This window comes from Gracilinanus agilis, chromosome 3, assembly GCF_016433145.1.
Source record: "Gracilinanus agilis isolate LMUSP501 chromosome 3, AgileGrace, whole genome shotgun sequence".
NCBI classification, from domain to species: Eukaryota; Metazoa; Chordata; class Mammalia; order Didelphimorphia; family Didelphidae; genus Gracilinanus; species Gracilinanus agilis.
Window position 1 is genome coordinate 280,133,504 of NC_058132.1, and position 18,778 is coordinate 280,152,281.

General features: G+C 37.2%; 1 pseudogene; it reads right to left on the reverse strand.

The window, feature by feature from the left end:
- Positions 1-5,418: 5,418 nt before the first annotated feature.
- LOC123241484 overlaps positions 5,419-18,778 on the reverse strand; it is a 95,373-nt pseudogene continuing 82,013 nt past the window's right edge.

An 18,778-nucleotide genomic window follows, 5' to 3' on the forward strand; every position in this document is an offset into this window, starting at 1 on the left:
CAACTCTGAACTGTGAAGAGAAATATATTTTTATCCCATATCTACATAACTAGCAATATTACTAGGGGCAAAAACCAAAACTAAATCAAAAAAAGTTTTCATTCTCTGGGCTTCTGTTTCTTCAAATGTAAAACGAATTGGTTCAATCACTGTATTCTTAAGATTCTTTCCTGCTTCTAAAATATTAAGAAATCTATGAACTGTCACTTTCAGGACAAAACTTTGAGCACAACTGGATGTAAAGAGTCCCAGGGGTGGCCTGGTGGCCTGTCTGGGGAGGGTCAGTGCTTAGGGACCTGTACAAATAGATAGGATTTTTCTATATTTTTCATAGTAGTGGCAGGTAAGACCAGCTTGAGGAAAGATCATGAAGTAGACAAGACAGGTCTGCAGCATCTCTTCCTTCTACCTTCCCTTTTTGTCACTTCTCCACCATTCTTACCTCTTACCACCCCCTTTACCTTTCTTCTCTTCTACCACCAAGGTCTTTCTATGTGCCACACCTGAGACTCCGGCCTTACTTACCTGCCCTTAAATCTCACTGCTAAGGGATCAGCTGGCTAATATGATCAATCACAATACGCACGGTAGCTTTTTTTGACCAGAGGCCTGTGAATATGATTTGTTGTTTATTTATCTTTATAATTGTCTTTCAATATAGTTTTCTTTGAAATTCTATGTACAATAAGCATTTAAAAACCATATTCATAGACTAGACCCTAAAAGGCCTCACCAAACTGCTGAAGGTGTTCATGACATGATTAAGGTTAAGAAGCCTAGTTCTACATCCACTTTCATTTTCTTTATTTGGACTTAATTATCATCTCTATGCTGATTCATTAATCCGCATATCCAACCTGACCTTCTCTGCTGATCTGATATGACATCTCCAGCTCCCTACTGGATACATCAAACTGAATGATCTGTAGATATCTTAAATTCAACATGTCCAAAACTCATTATCTTTTCTCCCAAACTCTCTTCTTTTTCTAACCCCTCAATTCCTACAGAGGGTACCACTATACTACCAGAAACACAGATGAACCTGGGTAACATCTTGGATTCCTCACTCTCATACTCTATATCCCATCAGATAGAAAAGCCTAATAATTTTGGCTTCATAATATGTCTCATTTATACCCTCCTTCCTTCTTCTGATACTGCCATCACCCTAGTGTAGGCCCTCATCACCTCATGCCTGGACTACAGAAATAACTTGCTGGTTGGTTTTCCTATCAAAATTGTCTTCCCATTCCAGCCAATCTTCCACTCAACTGTCCAACTAATCTTCCTAAAGTTCAGGTCTAACCATAACATTCCCCTCCCTACCCCCATACACACTCAAAAAATTCCAGTGACTCCCTATCACCTCCAAGATCAAATATAAATTCCTTTGGTTGGAGTTCAAAGCCCTTCATGATCCTCAATCCTCTCACACTTTTTTTATACTGCCCTCCATCTACTCTTATCCAGTGACACTGGCCTCTATGTTCTTGAAGAGAGACAATAGAATCTTCCATCTCCAAGAAACATTGGCTATCGTTCATGCCTGAAATGATCTACCTCCTCATCTCTATCTCCTGTCTTTCTTCAGGTCCCAGAAAAAATCCCACTTTTTAGAGCAAACTGTTCACAATCCCTCAAGTCCAGTGTGTTTATCTCCAATTAATCCTCTACATAGCTTGTTTGTGTATAGTTGTTTGGATGTTGTCTTTCTCATTAAACTGTGAGCTCCTTGAGGGCAGGGTCTATTTTTTGCCTTTCTTTGTATCCAGTGCTGAGCACAGTGTCTCTCATGTACATAGTAGGCACTTAATAAATATTAATTGACTGATCATTAAAAGTATTTAATCATGCCTTTTGTATTTACATCACAGTCATTTCCCATCTATCCCTTTACCCTAAGGAATTACTCTTACAGCAAAGAAAAAGAACAAAGGGAGGAAAAGCATCTGAAAAAGAAATAACTTCTTGACAACATAAATAAATTATATATACACATTTTGTATATATAATATTATATATATACTCCATGTCTCTAAAGTGTACAAGGAGTTATAATAAATTAAAATATTCTCCTCTAGTGCTTCCATTGCTCAAAAATCATGCCTTCATTTTCAAAGTGATTAGTAACTCAAATTAATATAAAACTTGTTTGGCTTTTAAATCTCTTCATAATCTGACCCCTTCCTGCCTTGTCAGTCTTTTCATACCTTACTCCCCTCAAGTCCTCTACAGTCCAGTAACACTGGCCCACTTGTTGTTCCTAGAACAAGATATTCTCATTTCCCAATTTTGAGCGTATTTGCCAGTTGTCTCCCATACCTGGAATTCACTCTTTCCCCTTTACCTTCTGGTTTCCCCAGCTTCCTTCAAATTGTAGCTAAAATTTCACCCTCCACAGAAAGCCTTCCAGGGTTCTATAATCTTAGTACCTCCCCTCTAAGAGTACCCTCAATTTTTTACACAACTAGTCTTGGTAATTGAAAATGTAACTGTTGGCTTCCTGGATCTTGACCTGCTATTTCAAGCATTCTAATTGTTCTGGCTCCTTGTAAGCCTAATGTCCAAATCTCCTAAGCCTTGCCCACATAAACAGCCACACCTGCTTTTGTCTTGTTCTTGGAGTCAAATCTCATCTCCCTTATTATCCTATGGCTATCCTAATCCTCTTCTAGAAAGCAGACCAATAAAAAAAATCTAGAAGCTCTGAAAGTCTTTGACTTGTATGGCCTCTGACTCATCAAGTCTCATCTAGGATACTTTTTCTAGTTACAGCACCATCAATTAAGGAAGTAGGATTTCCTTATGGTGTTGACTTCAGGGGCTCATGGAAACTTCCTTTTACTCCCAAATCCCTCAGGTATAATGCTTAGAGATGACTGAAGTTGCATATTTCTTCATTTACCCACAAATTAGTTTGCTACTGCTAAAATGCATATAGAGGTAATGAAGATTTATTATTCATTTTTTAAACCCTTACCTCCTGTTTTAGAATCAAAGCTATGTATTGGTTCTAAAGCAGAAGAGTGGTAAGGACTAGGCATTGGGGCTTAACTGACTTGCCCCCCAGTGGAGATACCACTATCATTATATATTATCAGTGGAGATAAAGTGGTCATACAACTAGGAAGTATTTGAGGTCATATTTAAACCCTGGTCCTCCTGTCTTTAGATTTGGCTCTCTATTCACTGAGCTATCTCACTGCCCCCTTATATTTTTATTTGTGTGAATGAATTAATATCCTTTCTAGAAAATAAGTTTTGAACTCCAAAAGGATAGAAAATATATGAAGGCACTAGATCCAAGAAGCTAGGAGAAAGAAAGCACCTATCACAGAAGGGTTTGGGAAAAGATGTGGAAAGAGAGGGATGAGGGGATTGAAACAGATAAACCTTATTTTCTTCACAAACAGGCCTAAGCTTTGCCTTGGTCCTAATCAATTCAGAAAGACTCCCTGGCCCAAATAGCCAAATATCACTTTGTAGGTTCATCAGCTTCTCATTCTTCCCCAAATTTCAGCATTTAATTGGCATCCTGGATTTCCATGCCAAATCATCCTAATTTCCATTTCCCTTTTTCTCTTCTCTGTATAGTATTTTTCCCTACATCCTCCTTTTTTTCCAAGATTATTTTCAACCCTCAACTGAAGTGCCTGTTACACTTCCTACAAAAATCCATCCTGGAAGTAGACACTGCTCACCATTAATGTGGATCACAACCCTTTACCCTGTGCCTTAGAAGATTATCAATGTAAAATGCTGTGGCTAAAAAATGTTTTATCTTAAAATGGTACCTAACATTTTGGTGATAAGTCTTTCTGAATATAGTCTGGTTAATCCCTCCCTCAAAAAAAATTTATTTAAGTCTATTACCAGAGCCACATTAAAGGTCTTTCTAACAAGGTAGGACCCAGCAGAGCCTGTATTCTCCAAATGTAGACATAAAGTACACAAGGTCCTCCCTATATTATGAAAAGGTAGCCAAATAAACTAGAGCAATATCTAGAAAGGCCAACCAAAGAGTACTAGAGTTAAATAACAAACTTTTTAAATGGCATATGAAAGGAGGTGCCTACTACTTGAGATATGGCTAAACAATTTGTGGTGCATGAATGCAATGGAATATTACTTTCATAAGAATCTTTTGAATATGCCCCCTTCTTTGCACTCACACAGACGTCACCCTAATACAGGCCCTCATCATTTCTTGCCAAGACAGGCTTACAATGGGTCTTCCTACCTCAAGTCTTGTGTTATGCCAATCCTATATTTGACTGCCCATATAATTTCCGTAAAGTATAAATCTGACCATGTCACCACCTGTCCACCCCTACTCAATAAACTCAAATGGCTCCCTATTACCTCAGGATAAAATATAAAATCCTGTGGCATTTAAAGCTGTTTATAACCTGGTCTCTTTACTGCCTTTCTAGTCTTCTTACACCCATTTTAATGATTCAACTTCCCTTGGCCTTCTTGTTGTTCCTCTCACATGGCCCTCCATTTCCCATCTCTTGATTCCATGCTTTTGCAGTGACCTTCCTCCATGTCTGGAATGTTCTCCCTCCTTGACTCCTCCTCTTTATTTCCCTGGTTTCATTCAAGATTCAGCTTTAAACTCGTTATCTGTAGGGAGACTTTCCCAATCCTCCCAGCAGCTAGTGCTAACAGATAGAAATGATTTTCCATGTATTCTTTTTTTTATATAGTTTTCTGATGGTGAATTCAGTATAAATTTCACTTTAGAGTTTAACAAATGTAAAATGTTTTTGTACATTCAGTCAGTCAAGAGTCAAACCTCTGGGGGGCAGCTGGGTAGCTCAGTGGATTGAGAGTCAGGCCTAGAGACAGGAGGTCCTAGGTTCAAATCTGGCCTCAGACACTTCCCAGCTGTGTGATCCTGGGCAAGTCACTTGACCCCCATTGCCCACCCTTACCACTCTTCCACCAAGGAGCCAATACACAGAAGTTAAGGGTTTAAAAAAAAAAAAGTCAAACCTCAGTCTAAGTGTCACTGCATATATATAGTGAAGTAAAAAAAAAAATGTTCAGGGACTTCTTTACCAAGAGAACATATTTAATGAGGTTTAAATTATCTTGCACACTGAACATCTTAAATTGCAAAGTCAGCACGTTATATTATTGGTTTTATTCCTTAATGTTTTAAAACACAATTCTAATTCAACATCACAACAAAAACAATGGGTAGTAGAAAGTGTTAAGATGAATGTGGTCCTTCACTTATTAACTATTTTTAAAATATTTTAATATTTTCTGATTATATATAAAAACAACTTTAACATTTCCTCATGTGTAGTCATACAAAACATGTTTCCATATTAGTCATGTTTTGAAAGAAAACAGACCCTCAAAAAAGCAATGTCATTCATTAACTACCACATGCAAAAGCCAGCATTATAATGAAGAGAATTTACTGGCCCCCATTAAAAGATTTAATGCTAACCACCTCATCTGGAATGATGTTTCATCTTCCTCAAAAGCTTCTCCTTTGTAATGGCATCTTCTTTCTTGAGATAGGTCAAAGTCCACCAATTCTATGTGATCCATTTCTTCAAGCTCCTCTACTTGCTTTCTTCAGTCATTAACTTGTTCAATAAAGCCTATCTGATAAAATAAAGCCATTCTCTATGGTTTACCTTAAATTCGATTATTAGAATTCTCTTCTCATAAGGTCAGCAATAATTGGCATTCCTTCACTTAACACACATTTGATATTTCCATGTTTAACTATCTGACCAAGATGAGAAGTAATGACTATAGTTTGACTATCAAGAGTTGATATTGGTTTCTAAAAGGCACCCAATGCTTCAACCAGCTAGATATCTATACACAAGAAAAGGTCCTCACTTCATCCTGTAAATATATCATTGTCTTTCTGATCCAAAAAAATGATAATATCTCCTGGCACAAGTTCTGGTTCCTGGCCACCTTCACCATGGAATGTTATCTTCTGACAATCCTTCATGCCCTTGTCAATATACACCTCCAGAATCTTTTTCTCTGGAATTCCTTCCATTACAGCTTTTGCATTTATCTTTAGGGCTGATTCAATCCCCACACACCTAACATTCCATACAAGCAGCCTAAATTTGCAGAACCATTCCAGATTCTAGCTGATGAATTCTTATTCTACAACTCCTTTCTTACTATTCAGTCCTTCCTTTGTAAAAACTTATATTCTTTTGCAAAATGAAATCTTCTATGGTAACAGACAAATGATGAACAACATTTTTTTATCTTTCCATTTCCTTTGCATTCTTTTGCCTCCTCTAAAAAACATGTTAAAGATATACTTTGGAAAACCAAAGCTACCCCCAGAACCACCCTCTTTGATGGCTTGTTCTCCATCCTTGTCATATGTCTCTTTTCTTGGCATCAGAAAGCTCTTCATAAACTTAGAATCTCTATGAACTTTTCTCCTTCATTCAGATTTTTTTTTCTGGATTTTTTTTTAAGGCTAATTTTCTCTAAGTTATTTTCTTCACCATTTTCTATGGCTGGTAGCAATGTTCACTGTATGCCTGGTGTTGAAATGCCTACAGTATGGAGAGGAGGAGTTGGGGGGGTTAGAGTGAAAGGGGCCAGTTGAGATGTTCGGGAAGTGAGCAGAAGAAAAAAAGATGGGGGGGGTAGTTCTTGTGTATAGAGCAGCAGCTTTTGCCTTCTACTTCTCACCAAGCTTTTTGGAAAGTTACTCATGTACTCTTTATATGTTTTATATACGCCTAGGTATTTACATGTCATGTCCCCTGTTGTAACATGAGCTTCTTGAGGTCAAGACTTTCTTGCCTTTCTTTCTATTTCCAGGATTTAGCACAATAGCTGAATACTTGCTGATTGACTGCAAGAAATGAATACGATAAATACAGAAAGACCTAGAAAGGCAAAAGAAGTGATGAAATGTGAAATGAGCAAAATCAGGAGAACATAGCCACAATGATTACTACATTGAAAACAGAAAAAACAATGAATGTTGTAGCATTCTTCTTACCAGGTTCTTCCCCCAAAAAGAGAATGAGACTATACCTCCCTCCCTTCTTTGAAGAGGAGGTAGGACTATGAATGGGGAACACTGGAGATGATGTCAGACTTTTTTGATTCCTTGGCTAGTTTTGCTCAATTGTTTTCTTTTTCTCTTTCTTATTCTTTGTCAAAAAAAATGAGTTCCTTTGTACTTTTTAAAAGTATTTTGGGCTATGGATTTTTTAAAAAGTATTTTGATAGCTATTTCAACATTGTTTTCCTTCATAATCCTAAGTATATTATTTTATGCATTTAAAAACATTCTGAGACAGAGTCCACAGGTTTTATCAAACTGCCAAAGAGGTCCAGGACACAACCAAGATCAAGAAACCCTCTTATAAGGATGAGTCTCTAAGAAAGGCCTTAGCTGAAGGCTACACTGGTGATGTAAAAACCAAACCAAATCAAAAATCAATAGATTTTTAAATGCTATGTATCAGGAATGTCTTACTTCATGTACAGCTCATCTGTCTTTCTTTAAGTCTTCTGTGACTTGAGATGAGAAGCTATTAAGATCCTTTCAGTCTTTCCACAAACCACCTAAAATTTATGCTATTCTTGCCTTAAAAAGTATTCTACTCCCTTCCATGACACAGATTTCTGAATGTATTTGAGAGATTTCCTCTGATTAAAACAGTTTCAAGTAGAAATCTGCTTGCCCACAAGGCATGCCATTTGCCATTCACCCAAATCAAAATAGGTCAAAGACTCAACATTCTATTTCATTTAGTCATGAATTAAGTGTTAATAGAAGAGGACCCATAATTGCAAAGAAAGTTAACATTTATTTCACAGTTTTTTGGATTTGGTAACTTTTATCTACTTTCTCTTTGTAAATTTAAAATTCTAATTTAAAATTGTAAATTTGTAAAATTAAGGAAGGGCTACTGAGAGCCAGACAAGATTTAAATACAGAGAACCAAGAGATGATTTTCAAAGAAAGCACAAAACACATGTTTGCTTCTCCACCGAATGTCTTAAAACAATAGAACAAGAGTTAACAGGACAAATGGCCTTCTCATAATACAACCTTTGGCTGGATATCTATTGTTCCTCCCGTCTCTTATTTCTTCGAAGAAATCCCAATAATACACCTTTCCCCTGATGCCCTTAGAAATCATGCTACTGAGACTATAAATATGGACCTGAGTACAATGCTTTAATCAGTAGGTAAAATGTAGTAGAACTCAGAACTTCTTCCTGTTACTTCTTCATGTCATTGTCCTGATGATCTGAGTGACAGGGAGAAAGGAGTTAAAGAGCAGCATTGCAGCTTGATTCCTGGAGGACAATCTTATTTAAATGTAACCTTAAGCCAAAGAGAATTAAAAAGGTAAATCTATTGGGTGGAGCGGGGGAGAATTATATAATAAAATTTCCCAATGCAATTCTAAATTATTTCTGCATTATCTGCTCTTTGAAATTATCTACACATTTGCTCACCTCCATTAGCATCAAGTTGACTCCATCGATTAAAAGTTGCTATGCACAGTGGCTCCGTTTAACCCTTAGCTACTCCAAGTGACATAAGGGATTGTCCTCCTAAGGGTTGCCAAGGATAAAATGTTACCTAAGTGAGAGACTGAATTCATACACAAACACTTTTTCCGGGTACCATGTGATCTCAATGCTTTTATAACCAGGTTTTATAATACCTGCCAGAGGAAAAATTGCATCACATCCAATACTAATCATTTCACTCTCTGGCTTTCTCACCTGCATATCGTTGACATGGGAGTTGATTTAATGTTTAATGTGTATGTGCAAAGTTTTTTGAACTGTCACTGATGATCATAGAGTGGTTTCCCCGGTCAGGATATTTGAGAAGGCATAAGGTATAATGATATATCACCCAAGAATGTTACATGAAGAATCCACATTTTTGCATGGCAGTGGGAAAAGGACACATTCTTGCTAGTTTGTAATAAATCCATTAAATCAGTACTATCCACTTAAATTAAATAAGAGAATCAGTGTGGTTCTGACTGCAAGAACTAAAAAACTTGAATTCAAATTTCACATTTGACATGCTTTTTTGTGGAATCCAAAGCAAGTCGTTTTTCAGTGATTCAGGCATCTCTCTAAAACTGCAAATTAGAGAATGTACAGCATTGCATTGGGAAGAGAAAGTTCTCAACTGGGAGCTGATGAAATCACAGGTCCAATAAACAGGGGTGGGGGGAAGCAATCACTTGTGTAGGGCTAATGTTACTGAGCTATGGCATAAATAGGGCAGTGATTTCCTTGGATTTTATAAGAAAGAGTCCTCTAGCTATACACATGCATACCAATTACTGGCTCTCCCCAAAGCTGGTCTGATCCCATTGGCCTACCACATCTGGTTATTTGTTCACTTACTCTCTTCCTCCCATGTATGCCCTGCCTCAAGTATCTTCTGGGGACCCATGATTCAGCACTTTAAAAATAAGCAATTTCATTGCCGTGGACACTCCAATTACAAAAATAAGAATAGCAAACACTGAAATGATGCTATATGATTTGCAAAGCATTTTACTTCTGTTATCTCATTTCATCAACAGAGCAAACTCAGTTAGGTACTATCATTATCATCTCTGTGTTACAGAGGAGAAAATTGAGGTTGAAAGGAGTTAAGTGAGTTACCCAAGTTCACAAAGTCAGTAAATGTCTGAGCCAAGATTCTAATTCAGGTCTTCTTCAATCCGAGTCTAGTGCTCTATCCACTATACCACCTAGCTATCTTCAAGAATTGAGAAATCACATCCCCAACATGAAAAGCATCTGAAGAGGATATCATAAAAAAGACCAAAAGTTGATCCAAACATGGTGGTTTTTCCTGAAGTCTGAGAGGGTACAGTGAAGCTCCCAGAGTGATTCCTACTACCAGCTCTACTTCCTAGGTGCAGCAATGAAGACCTAACAGGAGAAAGAGAGAATGTCTAGGCCAAGGGGACGATCATGTGCCTGTACCTCCCAGCAAGACCATTCTCCCCTCTTTTCCATATTTTTCAGTGGCTGCCTAGAGAAGCCTCAGTTGCAAAAGCAATAGGTTTTTTTTTTGCTGACTTCTCAATCCAAGTGACCTTTAGAACCTTCCCTTCACCATATTCTTACTTTACAGGCAGAGAAATGAAAGGCCTGCTTTCTAAGTAATCCAGTCTCAGGGGAAGCCCATTCTAGCCCAGTGATTAGAATTCAAAAGCTCCTTAGTTCCTTAGATCAGGGGAATCAAACTCAAATTACATGTTTGTTCAAAATTTATAGCTCTGATCTATTTGCACCATTACTCCCTAAATTTCTATTTTGCTTTACAAAGGTCTGTTCAAGTGATACTCATCTGAATGATGAGACGGAGCATTGCTGCAAAATATTCTCTGGGAGCTACAAGCAAACTCAAGCTCTTTTGATATCTCTTAAGAGAACAATGCTTCTGTTAATAGCACATGCAATCTCACCCTCCTTGACTACCAAAAGTGTATTCTATCTTCAGTGGCAGCAATGATATCTGCCCCTCCTGGGTATTTTAGCTTTTTCAGATTCATTTCCAGGTTCCATTTATAAGCAGTTCTTATTTTGAGGACCTGATTCATCAGAGCATAAGGATTCACTTTGATTCCACAAACATTCCTCTACATATGCAAGGTTCTATATGAAATGAATCAATTCTTACTCTTAAAGAGCTTTCAATCTAATTATATGAGATGTGAGGACTTCTATATCTTGGACTAAACCATTTTGATGGCAGTTAGCCTTAGTATTGACGATCTTCAGAATCAGGGAGACTGGGATTTTAAGTTCCAACTGACATATACTAGCTGTATAATTCTGGATAAGGAACTTAATGTCTTGGTTTCTGGCTATCTTTTGAAACCTGCAAGTTGTAGAACAGTTGCTGATATGCATAGGCAGAAGGATATTCCTTGTTGAAAGTACCTTATATTCATAAAACCATACTTCTAGAACATATAACAAAAAAAATCTCAACCCTGAAAGATGTTCCTGCTAGATTCTGAGTCCCTGGTCCTCTTAGTATATCCCAATTTTCACAAAGCAGAAGTGGAGAAAGTAATTATATAAAGTAAATGGAAAATCTTAAAAGTGCTCAATACAGATCAACATCTTCATCTCTTTTTTTGTTAAACTTTTATCTTCCATCTTAGAATCAATACTGTGTATTGGTTCTAAGGCAGAAGAGAAGAGAGGTAAGGGTTAGGCAACAGGGATTAAGTGTCTTGCCCAGGATCACATAGCTAGGAAGTATCTGGGGACAGATTTTAATCCAGGATTTCCCATCTCTTGGCCTGGCTCTCAATCAACTGCCCCATATCATCATCTCTTAAGAGGTGTTCTTAGCCTGTTTGGAGTATTATGAGCCCTTTTAGCAGTCTGGTGGATCCTATAGAGCAGTGATGGTGAACCTTTTAGAGATAGTGCCCAAATTGCAACCCTCACACTGCATGTGAGCCCCCTCACCTTGCCCCAGACAGGGGAGGAAGAAAGCACTCCCATTGGACTGTTGATCAGAGGGTAAGGTGAAATAAAAAATGTTCTCAGGCGTGATGGAGAGGGGAAGGGAGAGCCCCTGTGGCATGTGTGCCATAGGTTCACCAACACAGCTAAAGACCCCCAGAATAATGTTTTGAATACATAACATAAATCTTTGTAGGATTATAAAGAAAACCAAATGTTAGTAAAACTAAAGATATAATTTTTCCCAGTCCAAATTCTCAGAATCTAAAAATTTTACTATCTATAGACCCCATGGGGTCTATGCACTCCAGGTTAAAAATCCCTATATTAAAGACAGAAACCACTGAAGTCAGACACTGGTCAAATATATATGAGAAAATTAAAAGCTGTAATGAATAAGTTTTGAGAAACTCATTTAAACAGGACTTCATAAATCAAATAACATTTTTCTGCACATTATTTCACTTGGGTCTCAAAACAACATACATTAACTATGATGTATATAGCTCAAATATTATTCTCATTTTAAAGATGCAGAACTAGAGCTCAATGAGACTTGTTCACCTAATAAAGAGTAATTCTTCTGATTCTAAGGCCAGATTCTGCAATGAGGGCATACAGCACAATCAAGTCCATTCCACCTTAGTCCAGAAAGCAATCATCACCATCGTCATCATTGTCATCATCACTATCAAGTATTTATAGAACATTTATGAGAGAATAAGGCAGTGCCTACCCCAGGGCTCACTCAGCATAGATTAGGAATTCTAAAACCTGCAATATAGCAAAGTCAGTTTTTGTAACTAAAAAGAATGCATGTCTGCACATGGTTATGTTATAATGGACAATAATACATCATAACTGACAATAATGCATGGGTGTACATTGTAACTGACAATAACGCATGTGCATACATTGTAACTGACAATAACACATGCGCATACATTGTAACTGACAATAATGCATGGTTGTACGTAGTACTTGGCAATAATACATTCACAGGCATGGGTTTACATGCGTACTCCTCTGGCTTATAATTTGGTTGCTGTGAGTACTACATCTCCACTATGACTCAGAAGATGGTTTTCACAGATGTTGTATTATAGCTCTTCCCCACCAAATTCATCACTCTCTAGCAAACCAGGTGAAAAGCCTCTGGGAACTTAGCAAGGCTAGTCCTCTGACCAGAGGCACAATGCATTACTCCAAACCTCTAGAACTGCCAGAGGTTGTATTCCATGAGCAGAGTTTTTAAGAAACAAGGGTACTATTTCTACTCCATGTTATGGTGTGCACACACACATACATGCCACACTAGAGAGCCACAGTTCCAGTTAGAAGAAGGTTCTCCAATAATCAAATAGCATAATAGCTACAAAGCTTTGTAAATATTAAAGCTCTCTATAAATATCAGATATACATTCCTAGGCTCCCCATTTCTACCCTACTTAAGATGGGGGTATGTAAAAAGCTATCCAGACTCAGGCTCCATTTCTTTACCTATGAAATGGGCTCGCTACTGAACTCTACTGTCAAAGGAATATTGTGTAAAGTAATTATCCCAAAGGTTTTGTGATAACAAAGTATTATTGCCAACTATTTTTATGCTTCCTTGCTTTTTAAGAAGGAAATATAAGGCAAAAGTATCACCTGTACCACCAGAGATGAATATAACTGGCACACCCTGATGCTAAAAGCATTTTCTTAAACAGTTTTTACATCTAAGGGCTTATGAACTCCATTATGGAAACCTAACACTTTCATTAAAAAGCTGTTAAGATGAACACCCTCATTCGGGGCCTTTATTTGATTTTTTTTAAAAAGAACATTTCATGTGCCTCCTTAAAGAGATGCTATCTAGCAGGGCAATAACAGATTGATGGCAATGACCTTCTTCACATTCTTCTAACTCCTTTTAAAATGAAATCAAGGCTGTTGCTGCTCGCTTCTATGGGCTTTATGCCAAGCAATGTAATGAGGTCTACTTATCATCCTTCAACCTCAAGACCATCACTCTGGTTCATCCTCAATGTGTTAACCCTATAAACAAAATGTGTGTGAAAATGTGGGAGGCCCAAAAATCTAAGACAAAAATTGTTTCTCTGCCCCATGTTAGGTTTTTTCTGGCTTTCTTTAAACTCTGTTTGCAAGAAAAGTTCTATTCTATGCTGACAAGTGTGACATCATTTCAACATGAAATCCAAAAGCTTTTGAGGGAAAACACTTATTCATCCTTGAAAATTAAACTGATGACTTGATGTCTTGCTAAATTATTCATTTCAGCAAAATTTCCTGCTCTAAACCATCAAGTGGTCCAGAATCTCTATTATCTTGAAATATTGCTAATCCCATTCTATAGCAAAGTGGGTGATAATTTTCTTTGATAGTGTATTAATTCGAATATATTACTAGGTATAGCAGAGCATATATACACATATATGTGTGTATATTAGAGAGTTTGAATTAATGATCAAATGTTCTGAAAGACAGAATAGATGAATATACTGGCCTCACAGGACAAGGGGTTCAAATTTTAGTTCAATGTTTAATAGCTGTATTAACTTGGAAAAGTAACAGAATCATTCTATACCTCACTTTCCTGATCTGTAAAATGAGATAGAAACAGAATAATAGTGGACAATTGGCATAGTACTGGACTCAAGAGTAAGGAAGGCCCAGATTCAAACCTTGCTTCGGATACTAACTAGCTGAATGACCCAGGGAAAGTCACTTACCCTCTGGCCCTCCATTTCCTCATCTGTGAAATGAAAGGATTAGATGCAATCATCTATAAGGTTCTTTTTTCTCTAACTTTTGCAAATTTAAATCCATAGAATGCTGTGACATCGTGACAAAATTGTTCCTAACATTCCTTCAGCTCTTTATCAATGATTCAACCTGATTTATTCAATGCTACTACCCCACTAATACTAGTACTTTGCTACTGTCACTGAAGGAAAAATTATGCAATTCAACCCCTTGTCTATGATTCATTTTTATTTGTCTGTGTATAGCACCAGTATATAGTGATGGGGACCAGACCTATGATTTCAAGGGAAAACTTAAGAATTACGTTCATCAATGTAAGTCAGTAACTTAAGAGTTTTAGAGCATTGCCTTTTGCACAGAAAGAATAAGTAATTTGCTAGATGAGATTTGAACCTAGTTCTTCATGGCTTCGAGGTTAGCTCACCAGAAATTACATGTTTAATAATCAAACCTAAATAGAAATGGATCCCTACAGGTCACATGTTGACTTGAAAATGAAAATCAAAACAACCTGAACTTTCACCTCATACCTGACAAATTTGCAAAATGACAAAAAGTAGGAAGAGTTAGTGTTGGAAGGATGGTAGAAAGATAGGCACGTTAATACACTATTGTTGGAAGTTGTGGCTACTTTATTATATAGTTTTACATTTATAATGTCATTCCTCCTTCATTCTTACCTTTTCATTTTTCCCTTGATATTTCTCCTTTCAAATGAATTCTGTTTTTATCTCATTTTTAGAATAGTGTTAAACATTTAAAATGACTTTTTTGTTTATTGGCATGATCCACAAATATAGCTATGAATTAATGTGATTATTCTGGAAAGCAACTAGAAATTATGAAAACAAAGTTTCTAAAATGTCCAAACTAATAGACTCTTCAAGGATCCTGTTACTAGGTCAATATTCCAAAGAGGTAATTGACAAAAATGAGTAGTTCCATATACAACAAAATATTTGTAAGGAATACTTTTTGTGGTAGCAAAGAAATGGAAACAAGGTAGATTCCCATGCATTAGAAAACAGCTAAATTAACTGTGGAAGTGTTACTATGTTATTATTTTATTCTATTTATTCTATTACTGTTTTGCAATAAATAATGAATATGATGACCTTTGAGAAACATGGGAAGACTTAAGTGAACTGATTCAAAGAGAAGTAAGCAGAGTCAGGAAGACAATATATACAACAACTACAGCAACTTAAATGGAGGGAAATAAACACAACCAACAACAAAACACTCAAAGACAAATGCTGCAAAATTATAAAGAACAGGCTTAGTCCCAAAGAAGAGATGGAGAAAAGACCTCCCTTTTCTTCTTTGCAAAGGCAGAGACGAAAGCCCGTAGGTGTGAAATGGTGCATGTAAGGCTTTATTTTATAACTATTAGTAATTTTTGCTAATTTTCTCCCCTTTTCTTTTTTTAAAAAAGGTAAAAGAAATTGTTCCCTGGGAAATGTGTTGGGGAGAAAGTAGTGAAATCGGGAAATGTAGGTGATGATCAAAACAAAATAATGCTATAATTATAATAATCTTTTTTTGAAGAAAATAATAATCTTTTTTTGAAGAAAACATTTTTTAAAGAAAAAATTTCTTTAAGTCTCATCTTTCAACCAGTTCCATATGTAGCTACTTACATATGGTCTGAACATCAACCTCCCTTTTCTAGTCTACTTACCTAATTTTATAGGTAAGGAAAAGGAGGCCAAAAGGAGTGAAGAGACTTCTCCAAGGTTACACAGATAGTAATTGGCTGAGCTAGGATTCTAATTCAAGTCCTCTGATTCCAAATCCAGGGCTCTATTTACAGACTACCAGCCTTGTGTTCCTTCTATAAAATCATCCTGGCATCAGATAATTTTAAAAGGCATTTGATCTCTATGTTTCAAAATTCATACAATCTCAGAGTTGTAAGAGACTACAGAGATTAACCAGTCCAATCTATACCTGACCAGAATTTTCCTCTACAGCATTACTGACTGACTAATGTCATCCAACTTATGCCCAAAGACTGTGAAAGAAGAAACATGGGAAGATCTGATTAATGAATGTATATGTTTTGCATGAAAGGAAAGAATTCTCAAGAGGGAATCTTATAGGGGGCAGCTGGGTAGCTCAGTGGATTGAGAGCCAGGCCTAGAAACCGGAGGTCCTAGGTTCAAATCTGGCCTCAGACACTTCCCAGCTGTGTGACCCAAGTCACTTGACTCCCATTGCCTACCCTTACCACTCTTCCACCTATAAGTCAATACACAGAAGTTAAGGGTTTAAAATTAAAAAAAAAGAGGGAATCTTCTAATATTAAGGCATATCTACAAAAGACAGATTAGACTTATTTTACACAAGGGGCAGAACTAGAAAGCAATTTGTAGAAGTAGCAGGGGAAGACAGAGACTCAATATTTATACTGTTTAAAAGTAAAATGTTCATATATTTATACTGTTTAAAAGTAAAATGGGATGCCTAAATGGTAGTGGCAACTAGGTGGCACAGTGGATAGGAGTGCAGAGACTGGAATCAGCAATCAATCATCTTTCTGAATTCAAATCTGGCCTCACACAGTTATTAACTATATGGCCCTGAGCAGGCCACTTTGCCCTGTTTGCCTCAATTCCTCATCTATGAGTTGAGCTGGGGAAGGAAATGACAAACCACTCCAGTATCTTTGCCAAGAAAATCCCAAATGGAATCAAGAACTAAATAACAAAAAAATAGGTGTTGGGTCCCCTCCCCACTGGAAGCCTTCAAGGAGAAGCTGAATCACCAATTGCTGAGTGTGGAAAATCTTGGTCAGCTACAGGTTCAGCAAGATAACCTAAGAGTTCCCTTCCAAGACCAAGTTTTGGTTATTCTCTATTTCCCCACCACTTCAGCAAATACCCTATGACTCATTCCATAAATTGGCCACAGAAAGAACCCTTAGAAGTGGCTAAAATCAGCCTCCTTTGAAGGCACTCTTGGCATTATTACATGTCTGACACCTAAAAGAAAAAATCCTCTGAGGCTCAAGACAGAGCACTTGGAGTTTGCTGCTAGCGTTAGGAAACTCCTCTCCCTCTGCATCTGTCACTAAAGATTATCCTTCAGAACAATAATGTATGGACTGCTCTGGTGTAAAAAGTAAAGTTTAAGCTTTCAACGTTATCCAAAGCTCTAATTTGCAGGCTGCTGACAGCACCATAAGGCCAGCATTTATGAGTTCAGTGTTAAGCCTCCCAGCACAATTTCCTCCTTTCAGTTACAATGGGGTGGAGATTTAGTTTCCAAACATGAGAGAAAAAACTGCACCAGGGGCTTTTCTCTTTTCAGCAATAACTGAATACAACAGTATAAACCAACTCAGGCCATTTTTTAAAGAAAGGATTCTAAGCCATAGCCTACAATGCCCAAATCAAAATGAAATTTCATTTGGCTTTAAGAAGAAATCATTATTTAAAATGACAAGGTTTTCCTCTAAAGAATTCATGAGGTAAGAACACGAGGTGGAAAAAATAATTAGCTGTATGCTCCAATTTTCTCTTTAGACTTAATTTATAAATCACTAATACTAGGCAGGGATCTAAACTAATCTCAGGTATAATCCTCAAAGGCCTTAAACCATTTCCAATTTACTGCTTTTTCGTCTCTGCTTCATCTGACTGCCTCAGAGAAAGTGATGGAATTATGACTGCCCAGATGGATGGCTCACATTCCTTCTTAAATCTTTCAAGCAAAACAAATATGGGGCCACTGCTCCCACAATGGTACAAAAATATGCACCAAAAAGTTCACATAGTGCCACTAGATTGTTTAGGTACTGATGACATCTTGTGTAGTGAATACATCATATTATTTCAGTAATAAACAAATGGATCACTCTAGTGAATCCACCTGAACTGATTTCATATATTGGATTTTTGTCCCCTTACTACTATGCTTTTTCCATAAAGCCATAGATCTAAGAAATGTCATTCAACTACTGATCATAAAGAAAGATTTCTAAAATAAAGTGATAATACAAGTAAAAGACAAATAGGAGCACCCTAGGAATAGGCTGATACTTTTGACACCAAATTGAAAGACTGAAAATTCAACTTCTTGTTTTTTAATTAAAACTCTTAACTTTAGTCATAGAATCAATACCAAGCATCAGTTCTAAGACAGAAGAGCAATAAGGGCTAGGCAATAGGGGGTAAGTGACTTGCTCAGGATCACATAGTTAGGAAGTGTCTGAGGCTAGATTTAAATCTAGGACCCCCCATCTCCAGCCCTGGCTCTCAATCCACTGAGCCACTTAGCTGCCCTAAGATTCAATTTCAATTTAATTCAACAAATATTAGTTCCATGATTTATAAGCAAGGTACCATATTAAGCACTGTGGTATAAAAGCAAAACCCAAAACATTTCAATGGAGGGAGGGAGGGGGGAAGGAGGAAGGAAAAAGGGAAGGGAAGGGAAGGGAAGGGAAGGGAAGGGAAGGGAAGGGAAGGGAAGGGAAGGGAAGGGAAGGGAAGGGAAGGGAAAGGAAGGG